We start from the raw sequence: 20,582 nt of genomic DNA on the forward strand, positions 1-20,582 counted from the left end.
AAGGATAACTGAAGATTTTAACTTTAAATGCTATACGGGGGACCATCCTCCCCCCTGAAATAATGAACATGAAAGCATTGACACAGCTTCTCCCCACTGTGTCACTAATGACCAGGCAATGAACTTCTTCGACTGCTCAGAGCTTGTGCTGATCAGCAGTGGGCAGCAGTTTGATGCCCATTATGCCTTAGCCTGGAAAAGGTACCCTTCTGGAAAATCCCTTTGCTGACCCTTATTGTCTTCAGTGGCACTACTACAGGTTGGTCAGGATGGCATCCCACGTCGTTGAGACTAGCTAGCTACTAGGTCCTATAGCTCCTCATAGATGTGAATGACCCACTCAGCAGCAGCATCTCCAAGAATAGGCTTCTTTAATGAGGATGTCCTTTAGTGTCTGAATAACATTTGCCCACTCGTCTACCAGTGTTCTATGGGAGTAACCTTTCCATGCTGCAGTGTTCATACGAATATTTAATAATAAACTGATCTGAATGGTGGGCTCTCTGTGGCTTGCAGAGATGAGACTGCTTGCTAAAGGCAATCAGTCAATCGTTGACATTTGCCAACCCTATTTGCCTATTTGACCTGCTGATTCAGCGGGATGTAATACCAGAATCATCTCTGAGAGGTGTGGGGCATCTCAGGATCAGTTACTGCAAGACGTGAGCATCATTATTGTGAGGTGTTTAAAGGCTGTTTAGTCACGTGGGCTGTCTCCTGCGGTGAGGCTGGGTCATGAACCCTGTCCCCGCTGACTTCCTAAATGTAAACTAAATCTTCGGAACCAATGTAGCATTGCTAAGAGGCAAGGTCCCAAACACGCTGCTTAAAAATAACTGGTATTGTAGTTTTCTTCCTGTTTATCTTCTGCTCTCTGTTTATCATCTAATCCAAATATTTGAAGGCATCCTTACACATTGGATTCAATTAAACTAGAATGATCATGTTTATATTCAAGATTGTTTGGTTATACTAGATGAACTAAGCCTGCGGTAACACTGCAGTGGGGAAGAGGATGAAACAGATGTACAATCCCAGATTCAGCAGGGGGTCATTTTCTGACACGAAGAATACGTGCAGTGTCAAATGTGGACCCCCTTTACTGCTGAGGTCTAGTTCTTTAAAGGGATCTAAAGATTTGAAGAGCTTTATTGGCGTGGAAAACTAACTAATACTTTTACTAAGCCTTAGGTAATAAGACCCTTATTATATACGTATTAACATTAACATTGTGTTAATAAGACTATTATTTACTTTTTTTATTTGACTTTTATAAGCACTTATAAGAAACTTATTAACTATTTAATGATTGCTTCATAGCATTAATAATAGTCTTGAGTTTCTTATAGTTCTTAATAAACACATTACAAACCCATATATTGAGTCTTATTAACTTACCTATTATGTCATTGTAAAAACTTTACTAAGGTTTACAAATGCTTATTAGGGTTAATAAGTTCTTTATTAAGCAGTTAATTTTGCATTTTGCAGATACGGGATCTAAAGCGGGAACAATGCTTATTAAGGTTAATAAGTCCTTTATTAAACAGTTAATGATGGATTTTGCAGGTACGGGATTTAAAGCGGGAACAATACTTATTAAGGTTAATAAGTCCTTTAATATACACTTATAAACTGTTAATGAGTACTATATGTTTTCAAGGTTGATAAAATAAAGAAACAACATACTGTAACTACAATGTTATTAAAAACCTCAGAACTTTAAGGAAAATAATCTTGAACATCAACATTTCAACTATATGGATTCAGATGAATCCGAGTCCGAAATCTCCATGATCTCAGGGGATGGTTGACAATACTTCTGGCTGGTCTTTCTTGTTACTGTATGTAGCGCTTCTCTGGGGCCAGTAGTAGAAAAATAACTAAATATTTAATATTTAGATTCGAAGGAGAGGTATCCTAAATTGAAAAAATGACCAGTTTATTGCCTCATAATTGTCATGCAACAACCACAGTATAAAGCAATGAAAAATGAAAAAAGAAGAGTAGGTTTGTTGGAAATTGTGTGATTCTTGTAGAATAACTCCTTTCAGTGTGTGTAATGTAAAGATCCAGGATATAGTCCATTTTGTCCAATGAAATGGTGTGTGCTTGAAGGTTCCACGAGTTCTGGCTCTTTATATGCACTGTATCTCTAATCTAACTTACTACCTGTCTACCTGATGGGCAGGACTTGGGTCTGATGTCTTCTTGATAAGGGAATCAAGTTCGGTCTAGAGCAGGGGTTTTCAAAGTATGAGCGAGTGAGCCCCCCCTCAGAGAACAAATTTCAGCTGAGGCCCCCCCCAATTTCTTTTTCTAAATCCCTGTGTTTTGAAAGATCTTTTAATTATTTTACACATTTTAAACATCTCTGATCATATCCTAAACATCTCTGATCATATTTTACACATTTTAAAGATCTCTGATCATATTTTTTTTAAACATTTTTGAAACATTTTAAACATATTTTTGAAACAATCTAAAGATCTTTGTGCATTTTTAAACACATTTCTTAACACATTTTAACATCTTTATCTAAGAATGTTTTTGCTTAACGTTTTTAAAATACATTTGAACATCTTAATCTGTAAACTGCCAGTTTAGCCTCCTTTTTAGCTCACCTCAACTTCAGTGGGGGCAATGAGTTTGCGTAGCTGTGTTCGAAATCGTTCCCTATCACGGATATAGTGCACTATATAGGGTGCTCGCCATTTTTTAGTGGTGTTCGAATTCTCAGTGGTAAATTTCATGCACTATATTGTGGACTTGAAATATCCAAAATTTGAGTGAACATACGATGTTCCCTACATGTTACTCCCGTATACCACAATGCAATGCGGTCGTGTTATCTGGAGGAGAAGAAGCTGAATAACCGTGAAAACGAATAGAAATGTCAACAATTTATTTAGGATTTAACATAGAAAATGTAATATTCAAAATTATTTAAAAAAAAACTTGATCAAGGAAATGTAACATTCAACATCAATACAACCTCCAGTTTTCCTCGTGGGTCCCCGGTTTGTTTACATGATGTGGGCGCAGCTGTCTGCGTCACACAAATACCCGGCGCATTTACTGACGCAAATGACGTTTAGAAATGTTCAGCGTAGTGTCCGAATTCTCGTTTGTTCGTTCCCTATATAGTGCACTATATCATAAACACTATATAGGGAATAGTGAGTGAGTGGATAGGGAACGATTTCGAACACAGCGCGTCTTTGTCTTTGCGTTTTTTTTGCGTTACTTTTTCTGGTATATTTTTTTCTCACGTCGCGCCCCCCCCCTGAAGTACTCTGGTGCCCCCCAGGGGAGGCACGCCTCACAGTTTGAAAACCACTGGTCTAGAGCATATGGTTGGCCACACCGCATCCACAATCTTGGTTTAGATCGCCAGCTCAGCAGTCAGATTCACAGGAATCAGATTCTTCTAGTATGCGCGTAAAACCAGTCGGAGTCTCCCGTATCAGATATTCTATTGCAATTACCTCAGTTGACACTCTCAAGTTGGACGTCGAGATCCAGGAGCTTCTTTCAACACGTTTCATGGGAGATCTTGGGAGGAAAAAGGGGTTTCTTGTTCTTGGGGAGTTCCCTTTAACCGCATGCATATATAGTGCGCCCTCTTTAGGCAATAACTTTAACTACTCCTGAGGTTAGTAGCCCTAATTTCATAAGGGTTACACCCTCCCCCCTTGACTCTGCATGAGTCCCTTCATGCTTCACTAAGTCTCAGTCTAAAAGACATTAAGAGGGGACACATAATCATTTATGGTGTCAAGGGTTTGACTGAAGCTCTCTAAGAGACTCTTAGCAAAGGAGATTAAGGGTTTTCCCAATTCAGGGTAGTGAAAATGACCAGGGGGTCAACGTGACCGCTCAGGTCTGCGTCTAGTGTCACCCCTTTCTTCATGCATCACATGATCACTTTCTGGTCTTGGACAAGGTTCTGGGTGAGTAATTTACTTTTCTTTATCAGTGTTTTGGTTCACTTCAGTGTCAGTTTCTTTTTCAGGTATCCCTTGGACTTCTGGAGAAGTGTCCTTTCCATTAGCAGCCTTAGCTGGACTCTCATTTCTCTCATCCAATAGATCCCTTTCAATAGCAGATTCATCTGTGACATCCGGTGGAGGTATATCCACTTCAGTTGGTTCAGAGTTCATATCCAGAGGTTCCTCTGCTTCAGGCACTACAGGAGGCATCTCAACAGGTTCTACTGGCAGGGTCTCGTCTGCAGTGGCAACACCCTGAAGCTGGGGTCTCAACGGTTCAACTCAAGTCACGGTGGGGTGCTGTGGCTTTGGGACTTCAAACATCTGAACCAAGCTTTCCTCTGGAATGACAGACGGCTGGGTGGAGCAGACCAGTATGTCATCCACAGAGTCAGAGGTTTCTACAAGATGTTGAGGAGGACTATGTCTGGTTATAGGCCGTTGGGGTTTCGGCCTGTCCGGTTCAACTTCCTCGGGTTCACACAGGTCACAGCAGGGATCCCTATGTAGGGTTCTGACAGGACCGTCTCCATCTATGGGCTGTACGGTATAGACAGGTCTCCCATCCGTTTCAGGACTTTGTACATAGTGGGCTCCCCCTTATCTGTGAGCTTGTGTTTGCCCCCTAGGAGCACATTTCTTACAAGGACTTGATCGCCTTCTTGTAATGTTGACTTTCTGACGTTCCTGTCAAAGCGGCATTTGTTCTGGTCAGCAACCTTCTGTGAATTCCTTTTGGCTACCGGATAGCTTTCTTCAAGCCGTGCTTTCAGGTTTCTCACATACTGGGAGTGAGTCTTGGCTATGGTCAAACCGAACGCAAGATCAACGGGGAGCCGAGGCTGGCGTTGAGTTTAGCCCGTATCATTTTTAGTGCAATTATAGGCATGTGCTAAGGGTGTCACATAGTCACGCCAGTGGCTTTTCTTCTTGTCAGTTAACGTCCCTAACATGCCAAGCAACGTTCGATTGAATCTTTCTACAGGGTTTCCCCTAGGGTGATAGGGACTGGTGCCCACTTTGGTGATGCCGGCTAGTGTAGAGTTCTTTAATGAGCTAAGACTCAAAAAACCTTCCAAGGTCAATCAGTAGGCACTCTGGAAAGCCATAATAAACTAAGTACTGCTCCTACAGGACTTTTGCGCTTTTGTAGCCTTCTGGTCTTTTGTGGTTATGGCGATGGCGTACTTAGTAAAATGGTCAGTGATAACTAAGATATCCTTAGTGTTGTGACTGTCGGGCTCTAAGGATAGATAGTCCATGCATACCAGTTCCATAGGACGAGTTGTTTGGATATTCACGAGAGGTGCTGACTTTTAAGGCAGCGTTTTCCTTCTGACACAACGCCTGCATGTCTTTAATGTGTGCTCTATGTCTACGGCCATCTTTGGCCAAAATAATCTTAAATGCACTATGTCTAGAGTCCTTTCTAGACCCATTTACCCCATATCGTCATGGAGGCACTGGAGAATGGTAGATCGCATGGACTTGGGAACCACAAATTGGTAAGTGGTGTCAATCTGAAGTTGACGGAGTCTGAACAGCAGGCCATCTCTCATTCCAAGGCGCTTCCATTCTCTAAGCATTAACTTCAGCTCCAAAGGTTCAGGGTTGAGGTTAGGGTTCGCTCCATCTCCGGACTCTAGCAACTTGACGACTTTTCCAACGACAGATCAGATCTGTAATTTTATATTTAGGGTATTTAGCAGACGCTTTTATCCAAAGCGACTTACATTAAGTACATTTGTCATAAGAAGTGAAACAATATATCGCTGTCAGTACAGTAAAGATGTTCATAGAACCAAGCGCAAGTACTAACAATCGCTAGGCTAACCCATTCCCAGTGTACAGCAGTGATAGCAGCTACTGCAGATGCTACACAATTAAGTACTATAAATAAGTGTGTACAATAAGTGCATAAATAAAGTGCCAGGACGTACAACATACAATGGTGGCTGGAAGGGGCTGGGTGGCTATGCAGGGTCGAGGTGAACTCTGAACAGGTGAGTTTTGAGTCTTTTGCGGAAGCTGGTGAGTGACTCTGCGATCCTGACATCGGCAGGGAGCTCGTTCCACCACTGAGGTCCCAAAACAGAGAAAAGTTGTGACTTTGCTGACCGACCTTTGCTTGCTCTTAGCGATGGCGGTACCAGACGTCCAGCTGAGGTAGTTGAGCGCAGGGATCGAGCTGGGGTGTGTGGCTTGACCAACGCTTGGAGGTAGCCAGGGGCAGTTCCATTGACTGCCTTGTATGCCGGTACCATCATCTTGAATCTGATGCGAGCTACTACAGGGAGCCAGTGGAGGTCCCGGAAGAGGGAGGTCACATGGGAGAACTTAGGTAGGTTGAACACAAGGCGCGCTGCCGCATTCTGGATGCACTGCAAAGGTTTAATCGCAGTGGCAGGGAGTCCAGCCAGGAGCGAGTTGCAGTAGTCGAGGCGATAGATGACCAGTGATTGGACTAAGCTACTTCCCTTGTGAGGAAGGGCTGGATCCTGCAGATGTTGTAAAGTGCAAATCTGCAGGATCGGGCCACCGCAGTTATGTTTGCGGTGCAGCATAACTGATTGTCCAGTACCACACTGAGGTTTCTGGCAGTTGGAGAAGGAGATACAGTGATGTTCTCAACAGTGACCAGTGAGTCCATGTGTGGGCAATCTTTCCCTGGCATTAGGAGGAGCTCAGTCTTGTTAAGGTTAAGCCTCAGGTGATGAAGTGCTGACGTCTGCAGGACATTCAGATATGCGTGTTGCAATCAGGGCTTTGTCAGGTGAGGGGAAATAGAGAAATAGCTGAGTGTCATCAGCGTAGCAGTGATAGGAAAAGCCGTGTGATGTAATTACAGAGCCCAGAGATCTGGTATAGAGGGAGAACAGAAGAGGCCCCAGTACAGAGCCTTGAGGGACACCAGTTTCAAGCGTGCAAGGTTTGGACAAGGAGCCATTCCATGTTACCTGAAAAGTGCGATTCATCATGTAGGATGTGAACCACAAAAGGGCAGATTCAGCAATGCCAAGTTCGGCGAGAGTGGCAAGGAGGATCTGGTGGTTCACCGTGTCAAATGCTGCGGACAGGTCAAGGAGAATGAGAACCGATGAGAGGTACGAGGCTCTGGCAGCACGGAGGGACTCAGTCACCGTGAGGAGAGCCATCTCAGTGGAGTGTGCCTTCTTGAAGCCTGACTGGTGAGGGTCAAGCAGGTTGTTAGATGAGAGATAGGAGGACAGTTGGTTAGCGATGGTGTTGGAGCTCTTTTTCACTAGAGGTAGGTATTGTTGTACTACCTAGGGCTCCACAGACAGATGGTGTGATGCAAACTGCTTTATTTGCTCCCTTTCCTCAGCAGATTCTTGGTCTGTTGGACTGTTACACTCCCACTGTCTAGAGGTAGCGGGGGAGGTAACGGATGTTAAGAATGTCTGGGTTATGGGTGTAGATGAAGAACAATTGGTAAGTGAACAATAAAAGAATGACAACAGTAACGGATAAGGTTGAACATAGGTTTACTGGGGTGACTGATCACAAAGTACAAAAGTACAATATGACACAGCAACCCGGCCTTGGGACTTGAGTGTTGCCAAAGAAAATAACCAAACAAAACAAAGCTAAGCTAATAGCTAACACAGCGGACCACACGTCCGCTAACCTAACTAAACTAAGCCAAAAGTACAGCTGGTAGCAACACTCGTAGCCTAGTGTTTCTAAACAAAGAAAAGCACTGCGTGTTGTAAATGTATAGAGGCCTCTGTCTTACCTGTCCCAAGGCCGCAAGGTACCCACAAAGAACAAAACATGGGGGGACTAACAAAGGGGTTCACAATTGGTGCAAGCAGGGGGAGAAAGGAAAACGAGAAAGGATACAATATATATATATATATATATATATATATATCTTAGGTACGTGTATATATATATAATCAAATTCTAACAATACCACTGCAAAACCTGTCCACCAGCCACAAACAGGACCAAAAAGAGAGAGAGAGAGAGACAAGGTCATCTGTAAGAGATGGAGACACTTCCTCAGTCACACTCCTTGTCCCTTGACAGTCTGTTATTGTTCTGAGTCCGGTCCACATGTGTCTTAAGTTCTCAAAGTTGGACTCCATTCAGTCCCTGTATTGTCTCTTAGCACTGTTAATAACTCTCCGGAGCGCATACCTGGAATGGCTGTACTCCTCCAAATCACCTGAGTTGTAGGCGGCAGTCCGTGCCTTAAGTTTGGCTCAAACTTCTCCATTAACCCAGGGCTTCTGATTGGGAAATGTCCGTACAGTAATCCGCGGCACGACGTCATCAATGCATTTGCCGATGTAGCAAATCACAGAGTCTGTGTGTGTGTTTAAATTATCGTGTTTAAATTTCACCACTCTGTAGTGCTGAAACAGTCCCGTAATGCAAAGTCTGATTGGTCGGACCAATGCTGAATGGTCCGTGTCACCGGCCTGTCACATTTGTCTCTGCCTATAGGAAGGCAGAAGCAGTACTGAGCTGTGGTCTGATTTGCCGAATGGGGGTTGTAGAAGTGCCTTATAGCCGTCGCGGAAGGGAGAGTAAACATGGTCGAGCGTGTTTCCCCCTCGCGTAGGAAAGCTGATATGCTGGCGGTATCTCGGCAGGACTTTCCTCAAGTTGGCTTTATTAAAATCCCCGGCCACAATGAAAGCAGCCTCGGGCCGTGAGGTCTCCGTCCTGTCCCAATGCTATTGTCCTGTCCTGGCGGCGAATGGAGAATCCGTGTGGAACAATGGCGTAGTCTGGGGCCGAAGGGTCGAACCAGGTCTCCGTGAAAACCATAACATTACAGTTCTTAATGTCCCGTTGAAACAACATCCTGCTCCGGAGTTCATCCAGTGACTGGACGTTTGGCAGTAGAATACTGGGGAGAGGAGGCCGGTTCTCGCGTTTCCTCAGCCTGACCAGGACTCCAGCCCACGACCCTCACTTCCTCCGTCTCCTGCATTGTCCAGGTGAAGCATTAGGTAGCCAAGGTAGATCACTATTGTTTGAGGGTGGTGGTGAAAAAGCGTTTTCCGCCGATGATTTGATGCGCAGAATTTGTTCTCTATCATTTCTTATGATAGGGCTCGCTTTGGCCGTTCGCCTGTTACCAAAAGTTAGGCGTAAATATAAAAATAAACTAGTAAAATAAAGTAAGTAGCTGTAGCTGGTGGCATCCAGTTTAGGTTACTTCAGTATTTACGTCAACGGATTGCTGTCCGTTATGGCGGTGAATGTGTTTCCGTATAAATAATCGTGAAAGATTTCAACGATTTACCACTTTAATGTGAGGAATACCAACTTGTTGGCTGGATATCACTTCTCACTAGTTGAGAGCCCTCTGCTGGCATAAGTAATGATTCGCATTTCAAATCCAAGTACAGGTGCAGAGGTGAGTTTTTCAATGACTGTTGCAAAAGCTCTTTGGCATGCAGGCATCCATCGATCCGCAAAGGGTTATTTGATGTTGAAGTAAACTCCAGGGCAAGACTTGCTATTTTTACCCTTCTTGTATGTTGGATAGCCCGTTGTGAGGTTGTTCAGATGCTTGACAATGGCAAAAGTAGCCTGCAAAGCCTAAGAATGACTTGAGTTGCTTCAGAGATTGAGATCTAGGCCAGGTTCTGAGAGCACTGACCGTCTGAGGATCTTTCTCAACTCCTTTACTTGAGACAATGTGGCCCAAGTAGCGTACTGAGCTTTGGAAGAATCAACATTTAGATGGGAAGAGCTTGAGGCCATATTCTCGTAACTGCTAAAGAACTTTTAGCAGTCGGGCTTCGTGCTCCTCAAGGGGGCTAATCCACACATAGACGTATGTCTCTGTTATCTTGTGGCAACGACTATTGGAGAGAAGTACGGCGATTCTGATTCACGGATAATTTGTGTGTCAACTAGTGTTTGCAACTGTTTCCTCATGGCTTCATAGTCATTGGGTGTATTGGTCTAGACTTTTGGTTGAAGGGTGTCTCGTCTTGCAGGTTTATATGATGTCTCACCTTGGACGCGTGACCAAAGTCCAGGTCATGTTCAGCAAAGACGTCAGCATAAGCCTTAAGACTCTGTGTTACTCTATCTTTCCACTCTTGAATTAGGGAAGAATCAGCAAAGACAAACATGAAATCAGCATCTTTGGGTTCACTGGCTGGCTGAGTGGTGACAGCACAGCATTACACATTGTTGGTGTCTCTGTGTGAAACAGACAAGTTAAGTGTTATGTTGTGTTCAGCTCCATTTCTAACCCAGACGTGTAGCTTATGAGGGTGTTGTTTTGGAAAGGTGACCAGGCAGCACTCCACAAGAATTCCTCCAGGAAGTAAAGGTGTTTTGGGCTGTTCAATGACTGCACCCTCACTGGCGATGTTAGCTTTCACAAAGCCTTCTAGAAGGACTCTTTCTTGAGCTGGTATAACTTGTGGCCCTTTCCCTTTGAGAGTCATTAAGCCAGTCTTCCCTGTGGAGTTTGCAACTATCCTGAGCTTGAATGTTCTGATAATCTGTCTGTAGCCGTGGACAAACGACTATTGGGCTCCTGCCCATGACAATGTTATTCATACAAGACGTCGAGGGCATTCGTACCAATGAGTACAGGTATATCGCAGCTACTGCGTATATCTTGAATCAAAAGTGCTAAAGTGGGCACTTCAGGTTCATTTGCAATGAAGTTCTTTGGGAATTTCAGGCTGATAGACACGTAGCCCAAGTATGGAACATTTTGCCCATTGGCGCCTTCAACATTCAGGCCATCTAATGGTTGGATGGGGTACTCAGAGAGATGATTCATAAAATGAAACTGATATTGTGGTCACCTGAGACCCAGTGCCTAGGAGACAGTTGGGGTTCACTCCTGACACTTTGACAGCAGCTGTGCATTTCTGGCCTATTAGACCTCACGGAAATGGGTATTGGTTGTCTGTTAAGTGTGACTGAAAGGAAATATTTGTCAGAGTTCTGGCTTTGGGACATTCACATTGGCCTCCAGCCCCTGATTGACCCACATCAAGGACTGGTTTCAGTTTAACTGCTATTCATTCTTTTCTTCCTAGGCTTGTAGTTTTCGTTTGAACTTCCTCCGCTTTCGTTCAATTAGTTCAGGATTTGGCTCATCAATGCAAGACGTGGCCATGTGGCCATTCTTGCTGCACTTGAAACAGTAGCCTGGGCAGGCCTTCTTTGTGAGTTGCGATTCTACTGAGGTGTTGTACCCAGCAGGGTTCTGGGTTTTTGGCTTTTGTTTCTTACATGATTTAACCAGAGTTTGGTGTGTGCCAGCATTCAATGCTGCTTTTAGTGAAACAATCTGAGTTTCTAATTTTGCGATTTGCTTTTCAAGCTTGCAAGTGTTGCTGGGGGATGCCTGGTCTACACAGTTTGCAATATCAGTCTCTTCGGTATAGATGTCTTCCACTGAATGGACATTGGTCTGGGCTTTGGCTTTAGGGAAGCCTAAGTTTTGTTTTATTCGACTGGATTTACCCGCTTGGCGGTCTTCCTCAGTACACAACAAGAGAAGTAAATCAGTGAATGAGGGTGGGTTCTTTTTCTTCTGCTCGAGTTGCAGACTGGTAATTAAGGCATTCCTCCAGCAGTCTCGGCAAAAAAGCTTAAGGAGCTGCAATTCTGATTCAGCAGCGGGAATGCCACCTCTCTTCACAACTTTACTCACAACTGCAGTGTCTGTAGTCGCTGTAAGTAGCTGGACGGTTTCTCGCCTGAGTTCTGATTGGTGCTTAAAAACCTTGCAAAATGTTAATCTCCATCATCAACAGTGTCATAAGCTGAATCAAGAAGACTGAGACAGTTCTGTGGTGATGCTTTTGGTCCTAGATGCTTCACAATATGGGCATCAGGGGGTAGAAGACTTTCCATAATCTTACTGACAGGTTGCTTTTCAGACACAGTGATGTCGGTGAGGAGAAACTCTACATTGTTTCGCCAAGTGTCATAGTCGGACTCGGAGCAAGGGCATGGGCCTTTTTAGAGAAAGGCCTAAGCTTGACACAGTCTTGATATGAGGGAGGTCGGTCATTGGTCTTGATTACATTTTTCACCACTACTTTTTGGACTTCAGGAGGGGTGAGGTAGTCAGGGCTTAAGCGATAGGGTTGTGGCCTGAGTGGGTGAAGGTCAATTGAGTCAGTGACTCCTTTAGCTTGGAGTGGAGTATCAGGGGCAAGTGGTTAAGGCTGGGATATAGTGGACTTCTGGAATTTAGACAGTTAATCTAATAAGAGTTTCTCAAAGTCAGCTCCACTAATTTTTGCAATGTCTTTAAGTTCAGCTAAGTAAGAGTCAGTTAAGCTTGAGCTTTTGTCTGCCACCTCAGAGAGAAGTTGAATGTGGTGGGTTACATCTGGTTTACTAGTAGGCCTTTGGCAGGGCAAAGAGGCACTAATAAATTGAATGGGCTCACCTGATGTGAACTCCACTATTGCTAAGTCTTTGAACTGAGGGTCATCAGTAGTTATTTAGACTATTCTCTAAATTGAACCAAGTGTAGCTAAGTAGTCCGTTACTTCATTGCCAACTACATCACCAGTTAAACCACTTACTAGCAGTGAGTTAGGCACTTTCACATTTTCTCTCTGAATTACCTCCATGTTGTAAGCTATTTTACCACCACTAAGTGTTTTAAGTGAGTGCTAAAAATATATACACGTATGTTGGAAGCGATAAACAGTTAAAAGTTCAACTTATCAGTAAAAAACCTAGATCAACCTAGATTCGAAGGAGAGGTAGCCTAATAAAAAAGAACAAGTTGAACAAATGACCAGTTTATTGCTTCATAATCGTTCATGCAAGAACAACAATGTAAAGCAATGAAAAATGATAAAAGAAGAGAAGATAAGAGTAGAATAGTAGAAATTGTGTGATTCTTGTAGAATAACTCAGTCCTTTCAGTGTGTGTAATGTAAAGTTCCAGGACATAGTCCATTTAGTCCAATGAAATGGTGTGTGCTTGAAGGTTGCATGAGTTTGGGGTCTTTATGTATACTGTATCTCTAAACTACCTTACTACCTATCTACCTGACGGGCAGGACTGGGGTCTGATGTCTTCTTGATAAGCAAATCAGGTTCGGTCTGGATCATACATTTGGCCATACCGCATCCACGATCTGGGTTTAGCTCGCCATCTCAGCAGTCAGATTCACAGGAATCAGATTCTTCTAGCATGCACATAAAACCAATATATCAGATATTCTATTGCAATCACTTCAGTTCACACTCTCAAGTTGGTCGTCAAAATCCAGGAGCTTCTTTCAACATCAAGTTTCATGGGCAATCAAGTTTCATCAAGTTCCATGGGCAATCTTAGGAGGAAAAAGGGGTTTCTTATTTGTGGGAAGTTCCCTTGAACGGCAAGCATAGTGTGCCCTCTTTAGGCAATAACTTTAACTACTCCTGAGGTTAGTAGCCCTAATTTCATGAGGATTACATGTATAAAGAAACACAAAGAACATTGACCACAATAGACAGTTAGCAGACAGGTTACAATAAGCAATTAAGCCGTTTAGACGTGGATTCATAACACAACTGTTAGAATTAGATATGTTTGGTTACCTAGTTTCATATGATAGCATAAGCTAAACGTTAGCTCAACATTAGCACGCCATAGCCTCTGAAAAAAAAGTAATGTAAGCCAAAAAAGTTCGCTAGCAAACAGCTAGCTAGCTAGAACCAGCTCATGTTACTATAGCATTACATTCTTAAACTTACCAAAAGAGTCGTCCTCCAGTTCGGACCTTTTCCTCTTATCCATGTTTTCCAAATGTTCGTCAAACACTTTGTCAAGCATAGGCGTCAAGTCATCAACCACTCGCTTAAACAGAACTTCTGGTTTCACAACCTTCAAAATAAAAGCCTTTAAATGATTTGATATGAGGCACAAAACAGATCACTCACAATCACTCAACATGTGCGTTAGTAAGACTCAATAAATGGGTTTGTAACGTGTTTATTAACAACTATAAGTAACTCATAAGACTATTATTAATTTTATTAAGACCAATTAATGCTAATAAGTATATAATAAGGGTCTTATTAGCGATAGGCTTATTTCAAGGACCTTAATATAAAGCGTCACTGAATAAGCTATTAGATAATGGTAATTGTCATGATAGGGACTAGGGATGCGCGGATGGGCTATTATTTCATCTGAAACCGCATCACAAACGCATCATCCATCCGCCATCCATCCGCACCAACGTTTTTTGATCAACCCGCCATCTGCCGGTTGCTTTTATAGGGCGATGCAAGGCGCTGCTGACGTGAGGCTAGAAAGCTCTTGCGTGTTCCTGAAAGGAGACTGATCCAATGAAGCAAAGATGTTGCAAGGCTAAAGTCCCCGGTAGGATAGCCTATTGCCTGCGCTGCCATCTCCGAAGCGTTGATCACTAGTCCGCTCCCAAAGACGTTGACGTCGCTTAGCAACCGAAAATGCTAGGGTTGACAAGTTACCACAAAAAAAAAGATCCACATTCCTTGACAGCGATCTGCTTAGCAACAGTGAATTATCAAATATAATTTACCGCCGGAATATGTTATATATAAGAATAAAAACAAGAATAAATATTTTTGTTTTGATTGGTTTAACCACCCCTCGCCCGAATTTAATGAAAATGTTATTTTTTCGCGTTATCTGCCCGATCCGCGGTTTAGCCGCGGAGTCCACGGCTGCAACCGCCAACCACCCATCTCTAATAGGGACAGATTGTGACAGACATGACAGATCGGGCCCATCAAAAAGTTTCCTGGGACAATGCCATAGAATGACATCTCTTTAACCATCTCCGTAAATGTGACACCATACCTCTCACTCACCCTTGTCTGGTCTAGTTTTCTGCTCTGTTTATTCTCCACGTTGATTCTGCTCTTGTTTATTCTCAATCAACATTTAATAATAATTAATTACAATTATGTTATTAAACAGTCCTAGTAAAATAGGCTTGCATCGCCAGACGAACTGCAAACTGCCGTTCGTCTCGAACGTTCCGTTCATTTTTGATTTCCAAGGGGCTTTACCAAGGGGACGCAGACAACATCCCTCTGGACACTATTGGATAGGCCTACAACCAATCAGAGCAAAGAAACGGGTGACGCATCACTGAGCAACGAAAAAATTGTAAACAGACATGTTTGCAGCAGAGAAGAGCGTTAAGTGCAGTCATTTGTTATACTTTTAGTGAAAATATACCGTCCAATTCTGTTAGTTCTGTCTCGGTAGCGGAATCAACTGTTCTGCATCAGTGGAAGCCATCTTTGTTGTGGTTTAAAATGCCTTTCCGGTGCTCCTCTTCACCGTCATTGTATTTATCCCGCTGTGGAGTGCAATAAATGAGGAGAAAAGAGACGGAGATGCGTCGAGTCGGCTTTACTCTCCACTTCAATATAAAACTTCACATCAAACGTGAGTGAGGTTAAAATGGGGACACCGGTTAAAACCGCAACTCTGTTACGTAACCCTTTCCCTTAAAGGTCCCTTGGTGAATGTCTCTTAATCGTTCTTGTGGGTCACCACAAAGCCCCCCCCCAGAATTCACCCAAAATAACAGAGCCAGTCCTAACAGCTACCCCAAAGAGAACACAGGACACCCACTAGTGCAAAACAGAACAAACCAGCTCATAACAGTCCCTAGAAAAGTCAACGTATAGGGGGGCAGACCAGGCGGCCAGAACGGCTGCGCTTAACAGGAGAAGAGCAAAGGGCAGGGGCAGATGTTGAGGTTGCCACAGGGGGGCGCCCTCGCCGCAGGGGTTAGGCCAGCTGGAGCGGTTCGCCAATATCCACATGAGCAGGTTTGAGACGGTCTATAGCCACCCGCTCTGGCCTGCCCCCCATATCCACAACGAAGTTCTTAGACCCTCCCTCCAGGACACGGAAGGGCCCATCATAGGGGGGCCGCAGCGGGGTACGGTGGCCGTCGTGGCGGATGAAAACATATTTGGCTGACGGTAAATCCCTGGGAACGTAGGACTGGGGGAGGCCATGGTGAGATGTCAGAATGGGAACAATAGCGTCGGCAATGCCCCCGGGACACAGCACGATGGGAGGCAACTGACCACTGGGTCGTGGCATCTGGAAGAAACTCCCCTGGGATGCACAGGGGCTGGCCGTACACCAGCTCAGCTGATGAGGCTTGAAGATCTTCCTTGGGGGCAGAGCGAAGGCCCAGCATAACCCATGGGAGGCGGTCAGCCCAGTCACTGCCCGTAAGGCTGGCCCTGAGCGCGGTCTTCATGTCATGATGAAACTGCTCGCAAAGTCCGTTGCTCTGTGGGTTATAGGCTGTGGTACGGTGGACCTTCACCCCCAGGACCCCAGCGACCGCAGTCCAAAGCTCTGACGTGAACTGCGGACCCCGGTCCGAGAAAAGGTTGGACGGTGTGCCAAAACGGGCCACCCAAGCCATAATGAACGCCCGGGCCACTTCCGCTGATGTAGTAGAGGACAGGGGAACCACTTCTGGCCACCTGGTGGTCCTGTCCACCATGGTGAGGAGGTAGGTGTAACCAAGGGAGGGAAAAAGTGGGCCCACCAGATCCACATTCACATGGTCAAAACCTCTCTCTGGCACTTTGAAGGGTGCCAAGGGGGCCTTAGTATGACGAGTCACCTTTGCATGCTGGCACGCCACACAGACAGCAGCCCAGGCCCTGACGTCCCTCCGCAGGCCCGGCCAGACGAACTTGGCCCCCACCAGCTTGGCAGAGGCCTCACCACTGGGGTGGGAAAGGCCGTGGACAGTGTCAAAGACCTTACGCCTCCAGCCAGCAGGTACCATGGGGCGTGGTGGGCCGGTGGAGACGTCGCAGAGGAGTGTAGCGTTTGCCGCACCAAACACCACATCTTTCATGAGCAGTGCCGTGGGGACCGTCCTGTAGGCCTGCACCTCAGAGGCCGCAGCCTGATCCTCAGCCATGGCTGTGTAGTCGAGGCCCAAGTGGACGGACCAAGTAACCACCCGGGAGAGGCAGTCGGCTACAAAATTGTCTTTGCCGGCCACGTGCTGAATGTCAGTGGTGTACTCGGAGATGGCGGAGAGCTGACGCTGCTGTCGACCAGACCATGGCTCCGAAGACTTGGCCATGGCGAACGTCAGCGGCTTGTGGTCAACGAAAGTCATGAACCGACGGCCCTCCAACATGAAACGGAAATGACGGGTGGCGAGGAAAAGAGCCAGGAGCTCCAGTCATGGTGTCCACAGGCTTCGCCGGCAGGATGCTGCGCTGAGCTTTAGAATTGACCACCAGCTGCCGGCTGGACAAGGTGTCAGTGACGAACAACAGCTTACAGTCACGGCCAGCGCTCACAGCCGCTAAAGAGCGCCGGCCCAGGCTTTTCCCTGGGACCCAAAACTGCAAGGCTGGCGACATTGCTCGGCCTTGGCCCCAAACCTGGAATGGTAATAACACCACCCGTCGTCCCGCTGTTGGCGGGCCATCACAGCAGCTGCGGTGTCCGGGTCGTACTCTGGGGGTGGAAGCGGGGCAGGCGTGTGGTGGGGGGGCAGCAGTGCATGGACTAACTGCTGCCCGTTGGTGAGGGAAATCCTGTCTGCCTCCACAGCCAGCGTCCGGTAGTCCCTAGAGGAAAAGAGGGGGGAGCTGGCCAGTGCGGTGCGCAGGGGTGCTGGAAGCTGCTGCAGGAAAATGTGGGCGAAAAGGAATGAGGGATCCGCCGAGCCCAGCACAGCCAGCATCCTCTCCATTAACTCGGATGGCTTGCTGTCGCCCAGGCCATTCAGGGAAAGCAGGCGGTCCGCCTTCTCCAGCTCCGACAGTTCAAAGAGGTTCAACAGGAACGTTTTGAGTGCATCGTACTTGCCGCGCCATAGCCCTGGCCGTCGTCGAGGCATCTAAGGCCGCTACAATGTGGAAATACTTTGTAACATCCTGCGTTATTCCTCTCCGCTGGAACTGGGCCTCGATGTGTTGAAACCACGGCCGTGGGTTGTGCTGCCAAAAGTCTGGTAACTGGTGGCAGCGGTGGCAGCGTAGATAGCACCGACGTTTACCGCGACGTCAGCCGCGCCACCAGCAGTGGCCTGTGCCGCAGCAGCAGCATGTTCACCAACGTCGATGTGAGACATAACCGAGCCGTATCCAACTCGCGTCGGGGTCACCAATTGTGGAGTGCAATAAATGATCAGACAAGAGACGGAGATGCGTCGAGTCGGCTTTACTCTCCACTTCAATATAAAACTTCACATCAAACATGAGTGAGGTCAAAACGGGGACACCAGGTAAAAAAAACGCAACTCTGTTACGTAACCCTTTGCTTTAAAGGTACAGTCCCTTGGTGAATGTCTCTTAATTGTACTTGTGGGTCACCACACCGCCTCCTATTAGATTAATTGCTGTGATTGATCGGTCTATCTTGTACCGAGCCGAAATATTTTCGTATGGGAGGGGAGCACGACACTATCTGAAGAGCAAATGAAACATGAGATTAAGAACGTGAGATCTGGTTCCGAGGCTAATAGTTTAATGGGTTTTCCCATCATCAAATAGCAGGAAAAGCATGTAAGAAATGCGGGTGTCAGTTTCTGACGGGTGTCAGCATTTGTGACAAACATCTGCATTGCCCCTTCTCAATTTGCTCACTCAACTCCTAACTTCTGAGAACGTTTAACGATTTCCATTTTGAGGTGCGATAATTGAAGTGAATGCTCTGGTCTCTTCCTAGTGGTGAGGTGTTAGCCTTGCACTAGCTGGGGCTGATCCGGTGCTTACCTGCTTTCTCTGGCCCAGGGACACCCAGCCTGACCTCATATCAAACCCTAGCGATTTAAAGGTGTGGTTAGGGGCCAGGTTTCCCAGGAGAGGAGAAGAAGGAAGTCAGTTCACCTGACCCTTTCCCATTTCATGCTTATTCAATCGCTCCACCATATTGGCTTAAAAAAGTGTGACATACACAGCCATGCGAACACACACACAAACACACTCCACAATGTTTCCGAGCCCCCATGTCAACCCAAGCTAAGCTCTCATTGGCTGGCTAGTGTTTCAAGGCCTGCATTCCCTGGACCTGCTCGCGGTTTATCAACATGTGAACCTGCCGTTTGGCAGCAGGGCGACGGGGATCGATTTCACACGCATCCCTCTGTGTGACAATCAACCTAACAGCTCTGATATAAGTGTCTATCATTATTACAATGACAAGATGTGGGCTCTGTTCCATATGAGTTCACTTAGTTACAACCTTACGACAACACAAATTGTAAGTGTGGGAAGGTAAAAACACCATTGCTGAGTGCATGTTTCCACCAGAAGGCCGTTCCGGGCAGCATAGCAGGCTATTGAGTTGTCCTTCTGGTTAGAGGCAAGCAGGGAAACCCATTCACTGATCAGAGCAGACGCTGAAACTTAACACCTTGACTTGCACTTTCTAAAATAAGTCATTGGGCCGGGGCTGCTCTGGGCCATGCCAGTTGGATCCACTCTGAGCCGTTGAGCAGCGAGGGATGGCAGGGTGGCCATGTTGCTGGTCCTGGTTTATATTCATTCATCCAGGAGAGGGGATACCCTTTTCTGACTCCTGGGGTTTGCTGGGACGTGTTATGGGTACTGGTGGTTCCCTCTATAAGTCATTCTCCATAAAGGGTTTCTAAAAATAATATTCTAATAATAAAGTAAGGATCAAACGTGCTTTCAGTCTCTCAGTCGTTCCTCTTAAATTGGCCCTTTCAGAAACCCATTTTACGATGTCTCATCAACATGTCTTAGTCACAAGGCCCCTGCAGGCGGGGTCCGGACGCTCCTCTGGAAGGTGGTGATTGGGGGGTGGTGGGGAGGTCAGATGAATAGTGTGTATGTGTGTGTATGTCTGGGGGGGGGGGGGGGGGGGGGGGTGGCGCTGCTCGACTGTATTGAGTTGCAGAGAAGAACCCGGAGCCCCAGAGTGGACCGCAGCCCAGAGGGGGGGGGGGGGGAGGGGTCATTTTTCTGAGAATCTCCTTTAAACTCCATTTAAGAAAATGATTTCATTGGGGTTAAGGTGCAATCAGTATTGGAATCACAGACACGTATAAAGACACATTGACTATTATTTAACAAATATGGACATTTAACTCTATATAAACTATATAAATGATCTTAAAAAAATAACGGTATATCGGCCTAAATGTCATTAAACACAGGGATGATACCAGAGAGAGAATGTGTCTAATGTTCGTGGTAAGAAAATGTAAACTTTATTGCAACATTGTCAATTAGAGGTTCTGTGATTTACAGAAGAGAAGGACGCTTGTAATGGCACAGTCATCGTAATATGTACATTGCTGATACTGCAATTCTTTAACGATTTTAAGAGTGGCACAGAGACAGAGGCTCACAAGGCGCTCACCTCATCCAGCAGAATAAGGAGTCCCATGATGTTCTGTCTGCCAGTTCAAGTTGCAAAGCGTTCAATAGAAAGCACATGCCATCGGCGACAAGAAAGGCTCTTTACACCGAAGGAAATCACAGTTCTTCCGTTCATTGTTTGTTCTGCTTCTAGGAAAGATTAAGACGTCGGGGTGTTTGCAGCCCACTGCAAAACGTTAAGACTAGGGGTGATTTGTTAAGCTTCAGTAGAACATTGATACA

Source organism: Pollachius pollachius, assembly GCF_949987615.1.
Source record: "Pollachius pollachius genome assembly, chromosome: 9".
In the NCBI taxonomy this organism is placed as follows: Eukaryota; Metazoa; Chordata; class Actinopteri; order Gadiformes; family Gadidae; genus Pollachius; species Pollachius pollachius.